This window comes from Triticum dicoccoides, chromosome 1A (assembly GCF_002162155.2).
Source record: "Triticum dicoccoides isolate Atlit2015 ecotype Zavitan chromosome 1A, WEW_v2.0, whole genome shotgun sequence".
In the NCBI taxonomy this organism is placed as follows: Eukaryota; Viridiplantae; Streptophyta; class Magnoliopsida; order Poales; family Poaceae; genus Triticum; species Triticum dicoccoides.
In genome coordinates this window covers 201,737,908-201,760,869 of record NC_041380.1, presented here as the reverse complement: position 1 = coordinate 201,760,869, position 22,962 = coordinate 201,737,908, and positions in this window count along the sequence as shown.

Sequence of the window (22,962 nt, the reverse complement as noted above, 5' to 3'; positions counted from 1 at the left end):
TGCCTTGCCGAAGCGCCCCTGCCTCGCCGCTTTGGCTCCGGCCACCGACCTCGCCATCTCCATAGCCGGCGAGCTCCTGCGCCGCCTCCTCCATCCCCGGTCGCCGTCCCGTCGCCGGATCCGGCCGGTTCGACGAGATCCACCGGTCCACCGATCCAAACGCGCATCTCCCGATCCGGATCTCGCCGTCCCGCTTCTCCTCGTCCCGTTGACTTTTTGCGGAGGGTATATTTTCACTAAGTCCCTGAAATTCCCAGTTTCATATGCTCATGTTCATCATGTCATAACTCTGCATCAGTAACTCTGTTTTGGGCATATAGCATATCAACATGTTTGTCTCAGAGAGTACATCATTTCATCTCATTGCATCATTTTCATTTGAGTTCATCTTGATGCCCGAAATGCTGTTAGAAGAGTGCTACCTGAGATAATTGTCAGATCTGCTGCTCCATTTAGATTTTTGTCATTTTTTCCATGATTATTGTGTGCATGATATGCCCATGAGCTCTACATGTGTTTTGTTATATGTTCTTCCATCTATCCAGAGGTGCAACCCATGTATTTTTGTGATGTGTGTGGTGACTAGCACAAGCTTGCTAAGTGAGGCACTTGGTAATGCTGATTTCAGGGACTTAGCATTTCCACTAAGTCCTTGACCTGTTTATCTCATCATGCCATATGTTCATGTTGTTTCCTAGTGATCCGTGCCTCTTTTGAGGATGATCAGTAAGGTTGTTTTCTTAATCTTGTAGTGCTCTATCCATCCATGTCTTTGTTTGCAATTATGGAGCACCCTAGCTTGAGTCAATCGAGCTCTACTTTTGCTACTTCGTGAATCTGGGAAGATTATCTACTTGTTAGCAATTTTGTCGAGGATGTTGTAGTTGATCCGTGCATGCTATGTTATTGTTCTTGCCATGTATAGCTTACATTTTGTGTATCCTTGATGGATGTATGCTTAGCTTTTCATGACTTGCTCTATAGTGAGTGCATCGAGCTCGTAAACATGCCTACTTGAGATATGTTTCAGCATGCTCCAGTTTTCACAAAGTATGAGAACTGTTTATGCTTTTGCTATGTTCACATGCTTGCAAATGTGTTTTCTGATCCCTTCTGGCTCAAGGTCACTAAGGGAATTTTGTTAAGCTTTTTGAGTAGCTCCATGGCATGTTTTACTTTTCCATGTTCAGGTCCTGTAGCATGTAGTTTTGTTGCTCCAAAGTGTGCTACCTGTTCTGAAATTCCAGACAAGTGTTAATTTCACTAAGTCTGAAATCTGTTTACCGTTTGCACTTTTGCCATGCTTGTTTGAACCTGTTAATGGATGAATTGGCCATAGCTCAGTGCTAGACTTTTGTTTAGCATCATGAATGATTCCCTGCCTTGTATTTTTATGCCATGTGTGAGTGCTGTAGCATGTTCATCTTGTTGCATTTAGATGGCTACTTGCTGTAAATCGCAGTTCGTGGTCATATTTGAATCGCTTGCCATTTCCAAACCGTAACTCCGATTCCGGCGTTCTTTATATCGTTTTCAAGCGATTTCATCTCATCTCTCTAGTGGCACACTTGGATTTCCAAGTTGATGCCAGGTTCAATAATGCCTTGTCAACTCATGCATATGCATCGCATACCGCATCCCGCATATCATACCATGTTGATGTGTTGGTTGTTTACTATGTTGTGTGCTTCTTTCTGGTGTTTGATTCTTCGGGTTGGTTCCAATAAAGTCGCGTTTGTGAGGACCCATTCGTCAACGTCCGTTTGTCTTCTTCATGGACTCGTTCTTCTTCCTTGCGGGATTTCAGGCAAGATGATCATACCCTTGAAATCACTACTATCTTTGCTATGCTAGATGCTCGCTCTTTTTCTTTGCCTATGCTACGATACCTACCACTTGCATATCATGCCTCGTATATTGTTGAACAAAGCCTCAAACCCACCTTGTCCTAGCAAACCGTTGATTGCCTATGTTACCGCTTTGCTCAGCCCCTCTTGTAACGTTGTTACTTGCAGGTGAAGATTGAAGTCTGTTCCTTGTTGGAACATGGAGATGTTGTTCCATGTTGGAACATGTTTACTTGTTGGGATATCACAATATATCTTATTTAATTAATGCATCTATATACTTGGTAAAGGGTAGAAGGCTCGGCCTTATGCCTGGTGTTTAGTTCCACTCTTGCCGCCCTAGTTTCCGTCATATCGGTGTTATGTTCCCGGATTTTGCGTTCCTTATGCGGTTGGGTAATAGTGGGAACCCCTTGACAGTTCGCCTTGAACAAAACTCCTCTAGCAAGGCCCAACTTTGGTTTAGCATTTGCCACCTAGCCTTTTCTTTCCCTTGGGTTAGGCTAGCCCAAGGGTCATCTTTATTTTAACCCCCCCCGGGCCAGTGCTCCTCTGAGTGTTGGTCCAACTGAGCGATGTCCGGAGCTACCAGGGGCAACTCTGGGCTGGCCCACCCGACGTCTTGCTCATCCGGTGTGCCCTGAGAATGAGATATGTGCAGCTCCTATCGGGATTTGTCGGCACATCTGGGTGGCTTTGCTGGACTTGTTTTACCATTGTCGAGGATGTCTTGTAGAACCGGGATACCGAGTCTGATCGGAATGTCTCGGGAGGAGGTCTATTTCTTTGTTGACCGTGAGAGCTTGTGATGGGCTAAGTTGGGACACCCCTGCAGGGATTTGAACTTTCGAAAGCCGTGCCCGCGGTTATGGGCAGATGGGAATTTGTTAATGTCCGGTTGTAGAAAACCTAAAGTTGACCTTAATTAAAATGCATCAACCGCGTGTGTAACCGTGATGGTCTCTTTCCGGCGGAGTCCGGGAAGTGAACAAGGTGTTGGAGTTATGCTTGACGTAGGTTGCTCTAAGATGACTTCTTGATCATACTTTTATCGACCATGCTTTGCCTTCTCTTCTCGCTCTCATTTGCGTATGTTAGTCACCATATATGCTAGTCGCTTGCTGCAGCTCCACCTCATACCTTTACCTTACCCATAAGCTTAAATAGTCTTGATCGTGAGGGTGCGAGATTGCTGAGTCCCCGTGGCTCACAGATACTTCCAAAACCAGCTTGCAGGTGCCGATGAGTCCGTACAGATGATGCAACCCAGCTCAGGAGGAGCTCGATGAAGATCTTGTACTTTGTTTTGTTTTGTTCTAGTTGATCAGTAGTGGAGCCCAGTTGGGGTCGATCGGGGATCTTTGTCGCATTTGGGGTTCTTCTTTTATTTTGGTTCCGTAGTCGGACCTTGATTGTATTTGGTTGATGTAATGCTTTATTCATGTATTTGTGTGAAGTGGCGATTGTAAGCCAACTATGTATCCCTTTCACTTATGTATTACATGGGTTGTGTGAAGATTACCTCACTTGCGACATTGCTTTCAATGTGGTTATGCCTCTAAGTCGTGCTTCGACATGTGGGAGATATAGTCGCATCGAGGGTGTTACACATAGCTACACCTCTTGATCGGCGTAAGGCCACCAGGGAAATCACTTGGGGGCTTGGTCGTATCCGAACCATAGCTACACCTCTTGATTGGCATAAGGCCAAAAGGAAATCACTTGAGGGCCAAATAGAGTGTTGCAAATGCACAACTCAAACATAGGCACCCACTAAGCACAGCTCAAATAATTGCTTGGGGATTCTTTGCTTCGCAATGAACAAAGAATCTACACTTGTAATAGGCTATCAAGCCACGACTTGGAAGCCTAGTGCATGCACCTAAAACCCCGGGTTAGCTTGCCTTTTTAAGTAAGCCACTCCGTCCAGGTAAACCTGGTATGACCCGCCAAACTTTTGACAAGTTAATCTCGTAGACCCTGAACTTGTCAAAGTTAAAACGATGAATGGTTAAAGATTGAGGTCCATCTTAAAAGGCTTTGTAAAATGGTTTAACTCAGCGGCCTAGCAGCCCATGAAAAGCCTCGAATTTGGGGCCTGGCAGCCCATGAAAAGCCTCGACTATAAGTTTTCATATGCTTTTATTTGCCATGTTTTTTCTCTCCTTTGATAAGATTTATAATGGTTTTAATAAACCGGCGTTCATTAACCCGACTCAGCTTTCAACTACAAGTTGTCAATCTATGATCAGTTATAATCCGGCGCTTATTGACCCGGTCTGGTTTTGACTACATGTCGCCAGTATTATATATGGATAATCTGGTGTTTATTACAACCCGGTACGGTTTTATCATAAACCGGCAAAATATGGAAGGAGTTATTAGTACTCAAAGATTTGGGTTATCACCCTTACTACAAAAAGTTGGTAAACCAACGATGTGATTCAATGTCACAGGTATGATATATTTCATATTTGATTATTCTTAAGTGCAGCCTTGGTTCTAAAACCCGGGTTATATGTTGGGCATTATGACCCGTCCGGCGGTAAACCGCCAGGACACTTTAAACTTGTTGTATGCAAAAACAGGTTGAATAAAGCATGATTATAAATCACTGGTGTTTATTAACCCGACCTGGCTTTCGACTATAAATCGCCAGTATGATGATAAATTATACAGTGTTTATTAACCCGGACTGGCTTGGGATTATAAGTTGCCAGTATATATTTGGATTGCGCCATTGGAATCATGCGCTCACAAATCATTGGATTATAGTATTCAAATCTTCAAATAGCCAACATGGCTGGATTTTATTATGCTTATCAGTAACTAGTATTATGATTAAGGTTTTCAAAGTCGCTTTAGCGCAATGGCTATTATATTATCAATGGATATGATTTATTATACAATTGAAGGAATAGTCCCGAGTCGCTACAGGTTTACAACCCGGCACATGGGGGCTACATTATTTAAGTTGAGAATATATCAAATATGCAAGTATCATGTGGTTGCAAGCAAGCACCATGACACTTGGGGGCTAATGCAAAGTCATTTTTTGGCCTTATTGAAGACCCGACTCATCACATCATAATGAGTCGGCCCTCGGGGGCTACCAATTGCTCCTATCAATGATTCAAGGTACACAAGTCTTAATCCGTTATATTCAAGGGTACAATGCTCAGTTGGTAAAACACAAAGCTCTTAACCTTGTGGACGTGGGTTCAACCCCCATGGTGGAGTTACATCATATGATGTTATTTTCAATGAAGCATGATTATATTTATAAAGTCCCTGATCATTATTGCATAATGACCCGGCCCTTGGGGGCTACACTGGTTGAAGTTTTTTGAGCATCAGGCAAATTACAAGTCCCAGGTTGCTGCAAGCATGACAACCCGACACTTGGGGGATACATAATATGGAGTATTCAGTTTTTACTAAGTGACTGGGATGAACAACATAGATTTCTTAAGTGGCAGTATTTATATGGAAGCAAGTCTTAAGCTATAACTTTGTTCTGTTCAAGACTTGGGGGCTACAGATAATACGGATATAAGGGAGAAAAATCTTCAAATCCTCAGTATAGAATAAACCAGATTGACCCGGCGTCATCAATAATTGTGACCTGACGTCATCAATAATCATGAATCGGCGTTGGCAACAATCATGACCCGTAATTATCAGTTTTTATAACCCGCCGATTTTGGAAATCATAGCTTGGCAAGTTCTACATTTTCAAGCCGGCTGAATATCAGTTGAATATTTGAAGACCAATATTTTTGTCAAATCAGAGCATTGAAGGACGACTCAAATGGATTCTTTATTTACAATATTTATTCTACAAGCAAATTGATTTGTAAGCTGGTCTATTGACCCAGATTTTTTAGAAGAAGAAAATGACAAGGACTTAAGAATGATCAGGTGCCGGTTTACAAGAATTCTTAACCCGAAGCACAACCTGTCAAATTTGTTCTTGTGTTTATTTTGCAGCATAAATTTACCATGGATAAATCCAAGCTAAACATGGGGGCTAATGTCGGGGATATACCCCGCGGCGTAACCCGGCCGTAAGTATAACCCGGCCGGACTTGGAGATTCATCGGCGACCCGCACTGACCAGACGGTTTACAAGCAACCTGACTGAACATTATGATTCACTGGTAACCCGACGGGCGAGACAGACGGATGACAAGGCCCAAGGCTCAGAAGGCCGGTTCATGTTATGGTGGGCTGGTTTAAGAGGAAAGGCGTGAGGAATATTTGTCTTACAAGGAGTTAAGACCTGGACTTGTATCCGGTTTGTATTAGAAGGTAGACTAGTCCTAATCTTAATAGGACTCCACATGTAACCCGCCCCTTCAACATATATAAGGAGGGGCAGCGCTCCCCAAAGGGGGATGAGGAAGAAGAAAATAATAGCTAAGGCTAGACACAACTAGAGGAGAGCCGGTTTATGCGGCGACTCCCTCATGAGCATAATGATACCTAGCCACAAACATCATGTAGGGCTATTCTGGATGATGTTTCCCGGGGCCAGAAGTTGTCTAAATCTTTGTCTTGTGTGATGATCCACCTCTCGTCTTTCGTCCTGATCAACCCCTCTCATGCTACCACATAGATGCATTGGCCTCACGACTAAGTCCTCACACTAGGACCTCTGTCGTGACAATTCCACGACAAACCGTGTGTGCCGTAATGACCTGCATAACGTAATTTCACCCTAATTTAATTGCTGCTATTTAAAATTGTACCTAATTTAAACTTGAAAGTAGGCTATAGCTTTATTCATATCCATCAGGTTCAAACAACCAATGCATTATTCGATTCACAGGTACATATGTTTAAGAATTACAGAAGCTCCAAATAAAGAATGATGTACCAGGGTTCTATACTTGTACTATTACAGATGGTAAATAAAGAGGCGACAGACATTCCAGTTGACGAACAAGGTGAAGCGGAATGGCCCTATTGTGCTCTCCTGGATGCAGAAGGCATGCAGGACTCTAGTCAAACCCCTTGTGATGGCCGGCCGCCAATCATGTAGTTTGAGAGGTAATCTTGAGTAAACAGCTTCAGGATCCACTGCAAAAGAAAAAAGATTCAGATATTGTCATCTAACACAACTCATTACAGGTAGTAAAAAGACGACTGCATGGTTCTTACTTACCATCCTACAATTCACTGTTGTCTTGCATAAAGTGTAAACAAATAGTTCAATTGACATCTTTTGACCCATTTTAGTAACAATCTTTATCAGTTTCCTCACTGGATGCTAGTTCATGAATATCTCATTGCCCCATGCGCAGAAAGGGTCGAAGTGTGGATCTTTCGCAATGCTATGTGTACCTAAAAGCACCAAGTTAATATTAGAGGCTAAACAACAATTGAAAAATGATGTAGTACAACATTCCATCCATCCCATTATATAAGATTTTATTACATGTATATCCAGACATCATCAGAACATTAAGGTAACACTCTTCCTTGTTGCTATGTAGCCTGGGATTGCATATTTAGTCATTCAGTATAATGCATGTTGCTAAACAACAATTGAAAAACGAAACGGCATGTTAACTTCAATATCCTTAACAACAACCAAATATCGTAATTCATAGTGGTATTGTTGAAAGTTTTATTGATGAAATTGAACTGCATAGCAAATAGTTGCACATATAGAGCATCACATTGTGAAGAACTGAAATAAACAAGTCATAAGGACATCTCTAGGAGATCCTTAAAAAGTTAAAGGACTCAAACCCTTAGTGGATATATATATATATATATATACTCCAACAATTTTTGGCCTTTTCTAGTCGATCCCCTAAACTTAAGGTTGTAAACTTCAATTTGATCAAGTTCAAAGCAGGTTCAACCGAAAGTAGCATGCATTCAAACATAAACATAGATAGTTTTGCATAACCGGACATAAAACATAAATTTAAACTAAGCTAAACTACTTTCGGTTGAAGTAGAGGTCGAGCCAATCCTTCCTCGTCATGTACGGTGTGCCGCGAGCCGGGTCCGGGCCAGTACCGTCGTCGGGGTTGTTGGGGAAGGCACTCCTCCACTCGTCGACATCGATCTCCTTATCCTAGGGGCCCACCTCGATGCTGTCGGCGACGCCATCACCGCCGCCTTTGTCCTCGTCATCAGAGGAGAGCGCGATAACCTCACCGCCCTCCGTGCCGCCGTCCTCACCGCCTTCGACCTCTTCATCGGAGGAGAGCGCGATAACCTCGCTGCCCTCCGCGCCGGCAACGATCGCCTGCTCCGCCTCCATGAGCTTCGGGTGCTGCTGGCGGAGCTCTTGCATGTAGGCCTCATCGGCGGCCTCGGCCTCGAGACGGTCCCACGCCTCACGGTCCTCTCGCGCCATTGCCGAGCTCACCACCACTGGCTTTGGAGAAACGAGGTGGACACGGCGTGTGCCGAAGGGGTAATTGAGCCTAGCCGCCGCACCGTGGTAGCGCACCTGCCAGCGGTCATACTCCATGGCCACGAGCTCGGTCGTGTGGAAGCTACCGAGCCACCGGCGGGTGTGGGTCTCTCGATCTATAATCTCAGCGACCCATGTCCCCCACCACTGCTGCTGGACCCCGAGGTAGGACTTCGTCGGCTGCCAGGTCCGGGGGAGGACGGGGAAGTCCTCGAACTGGCGTAGGGGCGCGGCGGCGAGCGGATCGGGGGACCGGCAATGGCGGATCGGGCCCGCGGAGGACGACGGGGACACCTCGGCGGCCACTTCGCCGGTGTCGGGCGAAAAGGCTGCGATAAACCTCTTTTTGGCCATTGGCTACTCGAGCTTCCCGGCACACAGGCAGAGGTTGAGGAAGGAGGCGCCGGTGATGGCGGCGACCTACCAATGGTTTCGAGGGTTGTGTGTGTCTGTGTGAGCGGAGGTTGTGTGTGTTTGTGCATGCTATCATGGAGCGGCATCAACTTGTCGTGGTGAAAATTTTGTTCCATTTGGGGCAGGTTCGGGTATAAGCTTCGCGCAAACCAGAGCTTCTCACAACAATCATGATGGTTTCGATAGGGAATGTACCACCTTTGGTGACGGGACGATATCCGTTACCTCTTATTGCTTACAAAAATTTTCTAGTGTCAACATAGAACAACAGGAGTGTTGTGTTCAATCTTGGAATTTTTGGGGGTTCGGTTGGCCTTTTTTATACATTAAGGATTTTCTAGGCATTTTATGTGCATAATTCAAATTTGAACTACAAGCACATGCTCCAATGCACCAAAGTTGGTTGAAAAATCACATGCGTGTCCCTGGGTGAATTTCTAGGTCCCATGCAAGAAATGGGAATGAAATTCAAACACCAGGGCATTGTTGATTGCCAGAAAAACGTTGAGATGCCTGGTTTTTAAATTCTAGTAAATCCAAAACTCGTATGACATTCATGAAACTTGGCATGCTATCATGGAGCGGCATCAACATGCCGTGGTGAAAATTTTGTCCCATTTGGGGTAGGTTCGGGTATAAGCTTCTCACAAACCAGAGCTTCTCGCAACAAGCATGATGGTTTCAATAGGGAACGTACCACCTTTGGGGACGGGACGATATCCGTTGCCTCTTATTTCTTTTAAAAAAGTTCTAGTGTCAACATAGAACAACATGACTGTTGTATTCAATCTTGGAATTTTTCGGGGTTCGTTTGGCCTTTTTATGCATTAACTGGGTTTTCTAGGCATTTTATGTGCATAATTCAAATTTGAACTACAAGCACATGCTCCAATGCACTAAGGATTGTTGAAAAATCACATGTGTGTCCTTGGGAGAATTTCTAGGTCCCATGCAAGAGATGGGAATGAAATTCAAACACCAGGGCACTGTTGATTGCCGGTAGAACGTTGAGATACATGGTTTTTAAATTCTAGTAAATCCAAAACTCATATGAAATTCATGAAACTTGGCATGCTATCATGGAGCGGCATCAACATGTCGTGTTAAAAAAAAATTCCCATTTGGGGCGGGTTCGGGTATATGCTTCTCACAAACTAGAGCTTCTCACAACAAGCATTATGGTTTCGGTAGGGAACGTCCCACCTTTGGGGACGAAATGATATCCATTGCCTCTTATTGATTTAAGAAAATTTCTCGTGTCAAGATAGAACAACAAGAGTGTTGTGTCAATTTTTGGGATTTTTCGGGGTTCGTTTGGAGATTTTTATGCATTAACTGAGTTTTCGATGCATTTATGTGCATAATTCAAATTTGAACTACATGCACATGCTCTAATGCACTAAGGTTGGTTGAAAAGTCTAATCTGTGTCCTCGGGTGAATTTCTAGGACCCATGCAAGAGATTGGAATGAAATTCAAACACCAGGGCACTGTTGATTGCCGGGAAAACGTTGAGATGCCTCGTTTTTAAATTCTAGTAAATCCAAAACTCGTCTGAAATTCATGAAACTTGGCATGATCTCATGGATCGGCATCAACATGCCGTGTTAAAAAATTTGTCCCATTTCGGGCAAGTTCGGGTATATGCTTCTCACAAACCAGAGCTTCTCACAACAAGCATGATGGCTTCGGTAGGGAACGTCCCACCTTTGGGGACGAAACGGTATCATTTGCCTCTTATTGTTTTCAAAAAATTTCTTGTATCAACATAGAACAACAGGAGTGTTGTGTCAATTTTTTGGATTTTTCGGGGTTCGTTTGGACATTTTTATGCATTAACTGAGTTTTCAATGCATTTATGTGCATAATTCAAATTTGAACTACATGCACATGCTCTAATGCACTAAGGTTGGTTGAAAAGTCTAATCTGTGTCCTGGGGTGGATTTCTAGGTCCCATGCAAGAGATGGGAATGAAATTCAAATACCAGGACACTGTTGATTGCCGGGAAAACGTTGAGATGCCTAGTTTCTAAATTCTAGTAAATCTAAAACTCGTCTGAAATTCATGAAACTTGGCATGGTCTCATGGATCGGCATCAACATGCTGTGTTAAAAAATTTGTCCCATTTGGGGCTGGTTCGGGTATATGCTACTCACAAACCAGAGCTTCTCACAACAAGCATGACGGTTTCGGTAGGGAACGTCCCACCTTTGGGGACGAAATGATATCCATTGCCTCTTATTGATTTTAAAAAATTCCCGTGTCAAGATATAACAACAGGAGAGTTGTGTCAATTTTTGGGATTTTTCGGGGTTCGTTTGGAGATTTTTATGCATTAACTGAGTTTTCAATGCATTTATGTGCATAATTCAAATTTGAGCTACATGCACATGCTCTAATGCACTAAGGTTGGTTGAAAGTCTAATCTGTGTCCTAGGGTGAATTTCTAGGTCCCATGCAAGAGATGGGAATGAAATTCAAACACCAGGGCACTGTTGATTGTTGGGAAAACGTTGAGATGCCTAGTTTTTAAATTCTAGTAAATCCAAAACTCGTCTAAAATTCATGAAACTTGGCATGATCTCAGGGATGGGCATCAACATGTCGTGTTAAAAAAATTGTCCCATTTGGGGCAGGTTCGAGTATATGCTTCTCACAAACCAGAGCTTCTCACAACAAGCATGATGGTTTCGGTAGGGAACGTCCCACCTTTGGGGACGAAACGATATCCTTTGCCTCTTATTGCTTTCAAAAAATTTCTCGTGTCAACATTGAACAAAAGGAGTGTTGTGTCAATTTTTGGGATTTTTCAGGGTATGTTTGGACATTTTTATGCATTAACTGAGTTTTCAATGCATTTATGTGCATAATTCAAATTTGAACTACATGCACATGCTCCAGCGCATATAAATTGGTTGAAAAATCAAATCTGTGTCCTTGGGTGCATTCTTAGGTCCCATGCAAGAAATGTGAATGAATTTCAAACACTAGGGCACCGTTGATTGCCGACAAAACATTGAGATGCCTGGCTTTTATATTCTAGTAAATCCGAAACTCGTCTGAAATTCATGAAACTTGGCATGCTATCATGGAATGGCACCCGACATGATATGGTATTTTTGGTGTCCATTTTGAGAGAAGGCGCACTTGAATAATGAAAAGCAACAAAGGCATTTTGAAAAAATAGCTGCCACTTTAATATCTCAAACTTTTGTATAATTCAAACTGTGTGCGTTCTGTTAACCATTCATGTGACGCCATGTGTCTTGGTTTTAATGGCTGTAGGAGGTGCCGTGCGGACAACTGCTTGACCTTGACTGAACGGGAGGTGTGCGAGCGCAATCCGGTGGGCAGGCTGACCGAGAGGTGTGCAAGCTATCCTCCAATGCGCAGGCTCACCGGGAAGCATGTGAGTTGTACGCTGCGCAGGCTCACTAGGAAGCGAGCCCATTGACTTCCATGGCCGCCCGCCTTCCTCTCCATTAATGGGGCCCGAGCCACTGTTTAATATGGGCAGCCTTACTGTTCACCTCCAATTCCCCTCCTCCTCCACCCCCCCGCATACCTCCACCACCATGGCGCAGAATGATCATCTGCCACTAGTCTTCAAGTTTGGTGAAGTCAACTCCGAGCCGGAGGAGATCGAAAATAAGGAGGAATGGGGCCTCATGGACATGGCCCAAAACGAGATGACCGCGGCGGTTGCTGCCCCCGCTCCTGTCCCAGCTCCCACCCCCGCGACCGCGCCAGCGACCATCCCCGTAGAATTGACGGGCTGGTCGCTGAGCACTACCGCAGAGCTAGAAGCCGCAGGCATCACCGAGGTCTCCGCAGACGCGCGTGAGCTCGTGTACATGCTAGCGACCGTGCCCGTGCCCGTGCGCCCCCCTCCACCCACCGTGCTGCTGGCCCCCGTGCATTTGGCTGCACCCGCCATGCCCATGCATGCCCCTCCACCCACCAAGGCGTCGGTCCCCGCGTTTGGCTGCACCCATCGCGCCTGAGCCTGTGCCTGTGCCCATGCGCCCCCCCTCAGTGGCATGGGACGCTTCGATCGACCGCTACCTCTCAGCGGCGCTAGTTGCCATCCTCCCGCGCCCCGCCCATCAAGCGACTACATGATGTTTGATTTACCAGTGAAGAACATTTTGTGCTGCCTTGAAGACTTCAACAACGGCGTCCCGGAGGACAACAACGACAACGACGGCGCGGCACGCCGCCTCCGCCGCCATCGGAAATAGTTTTTTGGGGTTTAATATTGTATCTTGAATTCTCGATCATATGAATACAAATTCACAGTGTGACTGAATGAAAGATATGGTTTGAATGAACTTGTGTTTTTCTCTCCTAATGTACATACTTATTAAATGATTTTGTTTCTAAAAAACGTCATCAGTTTTTAAATATAAAACACTCATCGCAAACGTTTTAGTTAGAACACCCGTATGCAAACCGACAGCTTCCCCAGGAAACCAAGGGAAAATGTGCCGAGCAGGATTTCTGCATCCCTTCAATGCAAACGGTCGTATTGCATGACCCGTGTGCAACCACGTACAAACAATTGGGTAAGATTTGCATATCTATCATTTTGGGTATGTTGCCATTTCTCAAACTGGAAAGATTGACATTTGTTTATCTAGTAACATTGCCATTTGTCAACCTTGTAACACTGCGATTTGTCGAAATATGCAGCTACAAATCACTATCACTATCTAATTTTTGCAACTAAAATCACTAGCACTGTTCATATGGACACCACTAGCAGGCGTGAGTTCATGGACGCATATGAAAATGTACCATTGATTACATACAACAAGTCATCAGCCCACAACAATAACGAGGATACACGTTGGACTATAGATCATTTCCAACAAAACATTCTAGTAAAGTTTTTCTCACACAACAAATATCAAAGCGTTGAAATGAACTTCAGCTCAACCACTCGTCGGTGTTGGAAACACTTGCTTTGAACCAGAAGTGATTCTCTGGGAAGGGCTGGCTACTGTCAATCTCAAGACTGATGCAGGACTGATTATCCAGGTTGAAGCGGCCTATTTCAATACCTGTCGGGGATATACCCTGCGGTGTAAACCGGCCGGAAGGATAATCTGGCCGGACTTGGCGATTCACCGGTGACCTGCACAGACCAGACGGTTTACAGTTCATTGGTAATCCGGCTTCGGGCCAGAGGAGCAATAAGACCCGGCGGCCTGTCTGGCGGTTCATGAAGGCCGGTTCAACCATTGTGGGCCGGTTTAAGAGGAAACGTATAAGGAGTATTTGTCTTACAAGGAAGACCCGGACTTGTATCTGGTTTGTATTAGAGATAGACTTGTCCTAATCCTAATAGGACTCCACATGTAACCCGCCCCTTCAACATATATAAGGAGGGGCAGGGCTCCCCAAAGAGGGGGAAGCTGGAAGCTACAAGCAAACAATAATCTAGGACTAGACACAATTAGAGGAGAGCCGGTTTACGGCGAATCCCTCGTGATGATAATGAGACCTAGCCTCAAACAGCATGTAGGGTTTTTACCGGATGATGTTTCCCGGGGCCCGAAGCTGTCTAAATCCTCGTCTTATGTGTTGATCCACCCTGCGTCTCTCGTCCCACTCAACCCCTCTCAAGCTACCACATAGATGCATTGGCCTCGCGACTAAGTCCTGACACTAAGGACATATGACGTGACAAATCCACGACAGTTGGCGCCCACCGTGGGGCCCGCGCACGGTGGTGTTGAGTTCTTGGAGGGATCTCCCCAGGGATCGAGAAATCTTGGGATTGACAGGAGGAAGGAAAACCGCCGCGGATGAACCGTATGGTTTGATCCGGTTTACGGTGATCAACGCCTGCTACTACAAACCGACGATGAGTAAAATCCAGAAGCGCACTAGACCCAATCCATTATGGTCTGTTCAGAAAGGAAACTAGAAGAAGATCACTACATCCAGGCAAAAAAAAACAAGATGATCAGATCGGATGTTACAAGTGAATTTATGGTAATGGCCTACCAGCCGTGAGGAAAAATAATTCAAGACAACAGTGCTATACTGCGGCAGCATCGGACAGGAGATATTGGAATTTTTTTGGAGAGTGCTAGTATGGCCAATTATTGTCCAGATTCAGCCAAGCGATTGTCTCAGAGTACGACTTGTTTACGCAAAGATGCGACTGCCTTATTCATCATTAAAAAAGGGAGAGTCAACGACCCAGAGGAAAACACGGACGCGGTTTCGTACAGCTGACCGCGACTCGGAGCTGGGCTACGATTTCCGCCTCTGAGCAGGCTCCTGCAACCTCTTCTGCTGCCGCGTCTTGATCCGCTTGTCACCACAGTCAGCATCTAGCCCCTGGCCGCTGTCGAAGCCAATTAACTCCATGTAGCCAGCACCTGCGATGCATGCCTTCAGGCGATCACGGTGGGGACTGCTCGGGCATATAAAGGTGTTTTGGAATAGTACTGCCTCACGTGAAACTCCAACAGGGTTCTCAAAGAATTTATTGATTAAAACAGAAAGATTGATCCGCTCTCATTACATCACGTGGAGCCAAGATACCAAGTGGGTCAATGCAATCTCACGTACTCCAGCATACAACACATACGAGAAGCAAGACTTCGTGTCGTGGTCGTCATTCACAGCGCCGCCTCGGAGCCAGCGGCCTTCATTGCAGAGCCTCAAAATCCGTTGAGCCGACCATGCTGGAGCAAATGTTGAGCTGTTCTCACCTCCAATGTCGCGACCCGCCGCTGCAGTCGTGTTGAGACATCCTTTTTTCGTGTGTAGAGTTGCCCTGACTCACGCATCACCATTTAAGCCACCGGCCCACCATTTTTTGCAGACGAGTTATCTTTGCCCGTTCTCTGGTCCGGGTTGGTCGCTGTCACTAAGAGCCGCCGCTCGGTGAAGTCTCTACAAGCCAATTCACGCACCTCCTTCGCCTTGTTTTCCCCTAGAGAGGATAAATAACTTATTGTTGATGGAATGTATGACTCCCTCTATCATCCGAACAAATCAGGTGATATCCATCCAGTTTACTTTTATCAGTATTTGTTAATTTTTTGTGAAAACAACCACTCTGCCCTATAGTGTTGTTATACACAGGTAAATTATTCATTACAAAAAGTATTGATATACCGCGGATATGGAGCATGCGCCAGCATCATTTTATTGGCGTTCATCTGTGTCGCGCAATTTCATGGACACGTGTGTAAGCCGCCACCCCTACGTTTCGGTCTACATCAATGCACCAGCCGACTCGCCCATCTGCGCCGCCTTACAACTCCACGGACGACTTGCCCGTCCGCCCTCGCGGCCGATTCACGTATCCGCGCCAGCTTACAAACGTCACAGCCGACTCACCCGTACGCACCGGTTTACCACGCCGCGGCCGGTTCACCCGTGAGCGACTTCAACTTCACCTAGCGATCATCAATTTCATGGCGGATTATTTCCGGCCCGGCGCATCAGGTGATGTCCATCTAGAATGTATTTTATTAGTACATATTATTTTTGTCAAAGAGCAGTTTATCTTTGCCTTGGTCTGCGATATTGTATGCAGGACAATTATTCATTATAGACGTGGTTTATACCATGGGTACGAAGCACGCGCTGGCAACGTCCTGCCCAGTGTTCGTCCGTGCCACATTATGCGGTGAATGGACGCGTACAAGACGCCGCCCTTACAGCCCGGTTTACATCAGCTTGCCGGGACCGTGCCTGCGTTTGACTCGCTCGTCCGTACCGGTTTACAACGTCGTGGCCGACTCGGCCGTGATTAATTTCAGCTTCACCATGGTGATCATCAACTCCACGGTGGATAACCCCTGGCATGATATATCAGGTGAAATCCATCCAATATATTTTATATTATATATTGCATTCTTTAAAAACAGCAATTACTCCGGTTTGCAAAGTTGTCTAAATGCAGGACCCTAAACCGCCATATTGGTGCAAATTTAAAAGCCGTTAGAAAATTTCCGGCTTAAAAAGAAGGATGCCGGTTTAATATCCGGCTCAAGGGGAAGATGTCTCCCACAAAGCTTTGAAGCTCTCAATATCCGGTTCAAGATCCCGGTTCAAGAAGAATTTATCTCTTGCAAAAAGGTTAAAAATTACCGAAGAGGACCTGCTGCCATGATGCGCGGTTCAAACATGGGTATCCTGCCTTATTGGCCTAACATATTATTGATCACATGGGGGATTCTGCTTCATAAAGCAGGGTCTCTGTCTTTCTCATCATGCGAGGTTACACGGAGTGGTTCTGCTTAAAGCGGCCTCCGGTTTACCCCTTGACATTTGTTTTTTATATATCACTGGGGGCCTTGGTCGTGTCCGAACCAACGAACACCCTTTGATAGGCGACAACCACCAGATCATTTGGGGACTTGGTCAAGTCTGAACCAGTCACGCCTTTTGGTCAGCCTAAGGCCACAAAATCACTTGGGGGCATGGTTGGGCCCGAACCATTGTCACGCCTCTTGATCTGGCATATATGCCACGAGTCATTTGGGGACCTGGCTGACTTGAATCATTGTCACTCCTATTGGGGGCCTTGATCCTGTCCGACCATGGTAATACCATCTGAACAGTTCAGTATAGCGTATGTTTGCAAATGGTTTTTATCATTACTTTTGCTTCCATGTTGTTTTCATGGTTTGTTCGTTCTTTGCTTTTGTTGGATTTCTTTATGTCAACAAGCATATTTTTTCCGGTTCAACTATCAATTACAAATTGACGGAACAAGATCAAGTTATAATCCGGAGACTATCAGCCCGGTCTGGTTTGACTATGAGTCGCCAGTATTATATATGGTTAAACCGGTGTTTATCACAACCCGGTACGGTTTATCATCAACCGGCACAGTATGAAAGGAGTTATCATTACTCAAGATTGGGGTTATCACTCTTACTACAAAAAGTTGGTAAAACCAGCAATGTGATTCAATATCACAGGTATGATGTATTTCATATTTGATTATTCTTAAAGTGCAACCTTGGTTATAAACCCAGGTTATTTGTTGGGCATTATGACCCGTCCGGCGGTAAACCGCCAGGACACTTTAAACTTGTTGTATGCAGAGACAGGTTGAATAAAGCATGATGATAAGTTATCCGGTGTTTATTAAACCGGCCTGGCTTTAAGACGAGAAGTCGCCAGTATATGATGGGAAATTATCCGGAGTTTATTAAACCGGCCTGGCTTTGGACTATATGTCGCCAGTATATATTTGGATTGCGCCATTGGAATCATGCGCTTATAAATCATTGGGTATATTGTTCAAATAGCCAAACATGGCTGGATTTCTATTATGATTATCAATGACCAGTATTATGATCAAGGTTTTCAAATTCACTTTAGCGCAATGGCTATCATATTATCAATGGATATGGTTTATTTTACAATTGAAGGAATAGTCCCGAGTTGCTGCAGGCTTACAATCCGGCACTTGGGGCTACATTATTTAAGTTGAGATTACATCAAATATGCAAGTCTCATGTCGCTGCAAGCATGCACCATGACACTTGGGGGCTAATGCAAAGTAATTTTCTGCTCATATTATTGAAGACCCGACTCATCACATTATAATGAGTCGACCCTTGGGGGCTACCAATTGCTCCTGTCAACAATTGAAGGTACAAAGCTTTTTATTCATTATATTGAAGGGTCCACTGCTCAGTTGGTAAAAGCACAAGGCTCTTAACCTTCTGGACGTGGATTCAAGTCCCATGATGGGGGCTACACATCATTTCTCAAATCTACAGGATTATACCTACAAAGTCCCTGCTCATTATTGCGTAATGACCCGGCCCTTGGGGGCTACACTGGTTGAAGTTTTTTCGAGTATAAAGACAATTACAAGTCCCAGGTTGCTGCAAGCATGCCAACCCGGCACTTGGGGGCTACATAATATGGAGTATTCAGTTTTTACTAGTCACTGGGATGAACAACATGGATTTCTTCTTAAGTGGCAGTATTTATATTGAAGCAAGTCTTAAGCCATCACTTTATTCTGCTCAAGACTTGGGGGCTACAGGTATTATATTATTATCGAAGAACTATTTTCAAATTCTCTGTTTTCAGCAAACTGGATTAACCCGGCATCACCAATCATTATGACCCGGCGTCATCAATAATCATAAACCGGCAAGTATTACATCTTCAAGCCGGTTGAATATCAGTTGAATATTTCAGAGACTAATATTTTTGTCAAGTCAAAGCATTGAAGGCCGATTCAAATGGATTCTTTATTTACAAATATCTTCTGCAAGAAAATTGATTATGAAGATGATTATTAACTTGGAAGGAAGAAATGACAAGGATTTAAGGATGATCAAGTGCCGGTTTACAAGAGTATTGAAACCGGAGCACAACCCGACGAATTTGTTCTTGTGTTTATGTTGCAGATCAGTTTAACATGGATGAATCCAAATTAAACTGGGGGCTAATGTCGGGGATATACCCCGTGGTGTAAACCGGCCGGAAGGATAATCCGGCCGGACTTGGCGATTCACCGGTGACCTGCACAGACCAGACGGTTTACAGTTCATTGGTAATCCGGCTTCGGGCCAGAGGAGCAACAAGACCCGGCGGCCTGTCTGGCGGTTCATGAAGGCCGGTTCAACCATTGTGGGCCGGTTTAATAGGAAAGGTATAAGGAGTATTTGTCTTACAAGGAAGACCCGGACTTGTATCTGGTTTGTATTAGAGATAGACTTGTCCTAATCCTAATAGGACTCCACATGTAACCCGCCCCTTCAACATATATAAGGAGGGGCAGGGCTCCCCAAAGAGGGGGAAGCTGGAAGCTACAAGCAAAAAATAATCTAGGACTAGACACAATTAGAGGAGAGCCGGTTTACGGCGAATCCCTTGTGATGATAATGAGACCTAGCCTCAAACAACATGTAGGGTTTTTACCGGATGATGTTTCCCGGGGCCCGAAGCTGTCTAAATCCTCGTCTTATGTGTTGATCTGCCCTGCGTCTCTCGTCCCACTCAACCCCTCTCAAGCTACCACATAGATGCGTTGGCCTCACGACTAAGTCCTGACACTAAGGACATCTGACGTGACAAATCCACGACAATACCCATATTGGGACGGCAGGGAAGCATAGTAATATACAAGGTATAGATACAGTTGCTTCTCATAAATGGTAGTAACATTGTGTCAACAGTAGCCGGATCGCCTTCCCTCATCATTGGATAGTTTTGTCCAAGGAAGAGCGAGTTTCCTCCAAGACTTTCAATACTGAACCAGGGAGAAGGTGTTGGCGCTAGTACACTAGTATCCATCCCGAATACCCTGCAATAGATGTTGGAATAGGTCCGGAGAGTGCGATCATACGACACTACACCTCCTTCCTTAGTAACATCAAAAGTGCCCCATATACGGACAAGAAGAGGTGATCCATCGGAATAAGTTCCCAGGCGCCACTGAGTATATGGGTCCTGCTCGTCCTCATGCCCGTGAATAAAATTTTCAAGTATAGGTCGTGGAATGTTCACAGGACCATGGAAACACAAGAAGGTTAATTAGTAAAGGGAAACTAGCTAACCCACATGCATGTGGATGAATTAATTATAATTACGGTGGAAGACAAACGTACCAAAATCATGAGGATTCCATGCAAAAACAGTGCCACGAGTGGTGGCAGCAAACACAAGACCCTCGTACGGAATTGCATCACAGTACTCATCCGTGTATAGAAACTGGTTTTTGAGCAATACCCATCAAGGAGTGGAAGTAACGAAGGCAACAAGCTTGTCGAAGATAGCAACAACTTCATAGTTCGTGTAATCCCAAGAGCGGTTGGGAACTCGACAAATTGCTATCTTTTGTAGATGACAGTTACCATGATCGTATTTGAACTCACGTAGACCATCTGTGTGCTCAACCTCTGGGTAGTCTAAGAATTTTGAAAGTGGAACCCGGTGATGAGTGTACACATTCACAAATGCCCACTCGTAGTTATACCCAATATAAACAACCCAACCTTCAATTGTGCCTGCCCAAGCCTTGCCCTCAAGCAATGGCATCTTAACATCACACTTATCATTATCAAGCGGCATCAACTTGCACAAGGTGAGGCTTCCATCGTCCCCACGCCAGTCAGCAGGGTCACGTCGAACAAGATAGGGGAGATCAAACCGCTCGTGGACCCTTGGGTTGCTTGTAATGATGTTATTAGTTGAGTCGAGAATGGTCTTGAACGAACCTGCCATGCTAGCCGAGGTGATGGCGTCGCACCGATAAATGAGTTCCTCCACCATGTCATCATTCATATCGGGGCAAGAATAGCGGGGTCGTTTCCGGCTTGTTCCCTCCATGGAGAAGATGATCAAACAATGGCAGAAGGAAGGGTGAAGGCAAATGGAGGAGGGAGGAAGAGCTAGTGTGCGATAGTTCCAAATAGAGAGGGAAATGCGAAGAGTTGGTGGATGGTTTCCATGGTACACCAAGAGGCGCCTGGGGAGCGAACGGTTGCCACAGAGGTCACACACTGACGACAACGGCCGAGTGAACCGCATGCAATCCTATCGCACAACACACACGCCTTGTTAAGTTGAACCATTTCTGTTCTCTTGTGTAAACGCAAATAGTTCATCCGAGTGAACCGCATGCCATATATCGCACACACGTTGATTTGGCTGACCGTTGCTTTTGTGTTGCCTAATCACAAACATTTCATCCGAGGGAATCATATTGTGTATATCGCACACACCTTGATCTGGCTGACCATTTCTTTTGTGTTGCCTAAACACAAACAATTCATCTGAGTGAACTGTTTGATGTACATCGCACATGCCATCATTTGGCTGCCCGTTTCTTTTGTTCCTCCTCATCGCAAACAGTTAATTGAACTGAACCGTATGCCCTTCATCGCACACGCAACTAAAATCTGAACCGTGTTTGATGCATCCTCCATCACAAATGTTTTCAACTTTTTTGACAGTTTTCATACACCACCATTTGCGATTATTGCATCACACATAGTTTCTCGAAGGGTCTCTGATCGAAGTGTCGCGTTAGCAGCATCCTGCAGTTGTGACTAGTCACCCACAAGCACCAATCTATAGTTCCGGTAACAAGATTGAACATAAGAGATGAACTAGGGTTTGAGAGGAGATGGAGTTGTTCAAGATGTTGATGGAGATTGCCCTCCCCAATATGGGAGAGTTGTTGCTGATGATGATGACGATGATTTCCCCCTCCGGGAGGGAAGTTCCCCCGGCTGAATCGCTCCGCCGGAGGGCAAAAGTGCTCCTGCCCAAGTTCCACCTCGAGACGGCGGCGCTCCATCTCGAAAGTCATCTCCTTATTTTTTCTAGGTCAAAATGACTTATATACCAGAAGATGGGCACCGGAGGTGGGCCTGGGTGAGCACAACCCACCAGGGCGCGCCTGGGCTCCCTGGCGTGCCCAAGTGGGTTGTGCCCACCTGGTGGGCCCCTCCGGTAGTTATTTGCTCCAATAATTCTTAAATATTCCATAAAAATCTCCGTGAAGTTTCATCTTGTTTGGAGTTGTGCAGAATAGGTAGCCTGATGTAGTTTTTCCATGTCCAGATTTCTAGCTGCCGGAATTCTCCCTCTTGGTGTGTACCTTGCAACTTAGGATAGAAAAGGCATTAGAATTACTCCAAAAATCATTATTATGGATAAAAGCATCATAAATAACAGTAAGAAAACATGATGCAAAATGGACGTATCAACTCCCCCAATCTTAGACCTCACTTGTACTCAAGCGAAAACCGAAATTGAAAAACATGTCCACATGCTTTGAGAGAGAGGTGTCGATAAAAACAAAATACGGACATAGAAGCATCATGTTGATTATTATAACAGCAACAAAATTAAACATAGGACTTTTATCATAGAATTTTTATCATATACTTCTCATGAATAAGTAATGGTTCATCACACAATCGATGTATAAAGGAAAAACTCTATTAGAAACCAACAAACTATGTTCTCAGTCAACTTTGCAACTAAAATTCATCATCTTTTCAGGAAGGGTCACGTGGTGGAGCCTTTAGGCAAGTCCACATACTCAACCATCATATAGTCTTATATGATTGCTAACACTCACCGCGTACACATGAGCAAAACGTTTCAGCCGGACATATAGATAGATAGGGGCTTATGGTTTCGCCTCCCAACGTACTCACCTCAAGGGTGATGTCAACAATAATAACTGATGCCACCCATATTCAACTTGACATATGTGCCTAGATCTTTCCTCAGCAAATGATGCTTGCCAA